Below are 2,716 nucleotides of genomic sequence, written 5' to 3'. Positions count from 1 at the left end.
TGTAGGTTTGATCTCTGCTCTATGTATGAAACGCATATAAAGAAATCAACAGCGTTAGTTCAATGATGCTTTTATTTTGAAACTAAAGAACTGAAAGAAATGAACCCAAGTAAGTTTACAGTCAGTTATCTGTGTCTGGATTTGGATTCAGATGAAAAATAAGGAAACATTTCAGCTTCTAGAAATTCCTCCACAGCACTGACACACATTTTTTTATATCAAACTAAATCAGCTGTTTACATTTTTATCATGATAGTCAGATTAAGTTTAACATCTGTTAAGTGTTTAAGAAAAATACCTTTTATCAAAGAAGAGAAAAAGAGGAACTGTTGGATTTTGCTAAACTTAACAGAAAAAAAACCAGTTAAAAGCAAACATGTGGGCCAGCAGTCTCCAAAATAACAGACTGACCAACACAGGACAGTGGAGCCAATAACAAAATAATGCAATTTACCAACTTACAGATAATAGTCATGACCTAATGGAGGAGCAGCACTTTATGAAGAGCCGACTCAAAGAAAGGACAAAGAGAAGAGAATCACTGAGCATTTAACTGGATTTATTTGAATCAAAGATAACAAGAAGAAGTAAATTATCTGAGTCAGTAGAATCAGAGAAGGAAAAACAAATAAACACAAAACTAGAACCCAACCAGAAAGAGAGAGAGAGCAAGAAGCTGATTCCAGCAGGTGATTTACTTCCTGTTTTATTTCTAAAAATGGCTAAGCTCCGCCCACACATGACAGTCCAAACAGGAAGTGTTCGAGGTGTAACACCTCTCACATGGTGAATATCAGATGACCACTGAAGGTGGTATGATGGTTTTGATTGTCAAATAGCCTTGCACCAGGATCAATACGTACAGACACCTGATCTCCAACCTCTAGAAGCAGTGAGGCTCCATTAGAGGCGCTCACACCACCAGATGTTTGACGTACAAATGTAACAAAATTTTCTCTCCATTCCTGAACAAATAGGCACCTGCAGGAATATTTCCATTTCCATATACTGTCCAGTAAAAGTGGTAGACTCCTCTCACTGGTGCAGTGAAAATACCTGTGGGACATTTGTTTTTGTTAAATGGAAAATCAGCTGTTAGAACATCTGGAACATCAACCTGACATCAGCATAGCTGAGAAGAGACATTCAGTGTTATTACCTGTGTGTGGGTTGTAGGTATTTCCAATGTTTGTGACAACACGTTTGAAGATCAGAGTCATATGTGTGTTATAGGGTCCAGTGTATCCGTAACCTTGATCCAGCAGACTGACTGAGAAAGCCACCTGTTTGACTGAGAGAGAGAGAGAAATGTCATCATTTGAAACTTTCTGTTTTAGAGTTAGACTCTTCCCAAAAAAGTGACTATGACAAAAACTTTAATCTCCAGTGAAAGAAATGTTTGACAGCTGAAAGCATTTCATTGTCACAGAAAATGTGACAATGAAAATGTGTCAAATATTTCAACGTTTCTAGAGAAATTATCAGATTCTGACACAGTACCTTGTAGTTCATGCTTCAGCTGGTCGATCTCAGTTTTCTGACTCTCAAGCTTTGCTACTTGTTCTGACAAAATGCAAATTGAAAGAAATCATTATTTTCACACAGTGATTCACATGTTTTTTTATCTGTGGTAAGAAAGTAACTTTGACTCTCATTCTGTTCATGCTACACTGAGCGGTGGTCTCCTCCACGTCCCCTCATCCTCCACCTCACACTCTGCAGAGCCACAGGACCACACCTCCTACAGGTGCTGGGTGGAGAATGGTTGAAGAAGCAGACTTGTTTGACTGCATCACTGAACAAACTGACTCTCATTTGAAATCTGTGCAGTTAAACTCTGACATCTTTATCCAGTGTGTGTACTCTCTACTCTGTGTTTCTCTCCTTCACTTAGACATGAACCATAGACTGTATGTAAAAGATGGCTGTAACCACACCACTTGTCTGCTCACTTGTTTAACATGACAACCCATATGGACTCATACTCATGTAGTGCCTTTTTACTCAGTTAAGCAATCAAAGGATGGATGGTGGCTGTAACCATGCAGCTGTAGCTCTGTTGGTTGATCAGGTGACCTGTGTGCCAAATGGCTACAGATGTGTGGGTTCGATTCCTGATTATGTTGCATAGTTCATACATGCACAATTACATAACAGTTGAGTAGAGGTTGCTGGCTTCTGTCTGCAGGTGGCGCTACAGCAAAAATACAGATTAAAATGTTCACAGAAATTAGGCCCAGATTTGCTAAAACAGCCTGTGAGTGTAATGGTGAAACAGCACTAAAAGGTTTGGTGTAATGGCTTTGAGTTCTTGTGACCCAGCATTTTTGAGTATTTTGTATTATGGCTTATGTTCTGAATCCTTTGTTTTGCAGTTTTGATTATTATATTTATTTTTACTCTAGGTTTGGTAATGGCTATTATGGTTTTAGTTCATAGGTTTTGTTATATGGCTTCCTGTGTTCCATGTTGTGCTATTTTTGTGCCTTTCTGTCCTGCGTTTAAGCCCTCTATGATCTGTCTCCCCAGTCTCCAGGGGCGGATCTAGAAGGGTGGCATGGGGTGGCAAGTGCCACCCTAAAATAAGCCCTTGACACCCCAAGTGCCACCCTAGTTTTGCATATGGCAATGTTGTTTATTAAAATACGACAGCATTAATGCTTCGATCAAGCTAGCTTCAATTTGTAGTGAGCATGAATTTTAAAACTAACTGAAT

The 2,716-nt window shown here is 39.1% G+C and overlaps 1 pseudogene; it reads right to left on the bottom strand.

Annotated features, from left to right (window-relative positions):
- Positions 1–538: 538 nt before the first annotated feature.
- Positions 539–1,793, bottom strand: LOC120434252 (annotated as a pseudogene).
- Between the last annotated feature and the right edge of the window lie 923 nt (positions 1,794–2,716).

Source organism: Oreochromis aureus, linkage group 3 (assembly GCF_013358895.1).
Source record: "Oreochromis aureus strain Israel breed Guangdong linkage group 3, ZZ_aureus, whole genome shotgun sequence".
Taxonomy (NCBI): Eukaryota; Metazoa; Chordata; class Actinopteri; order Cichliformes; family Cichlidae; genus Oreochromis; species Oreochromis aureus.
This window is presented reverse-complemented; position numbering and strand designations above follow the sequence as displayed.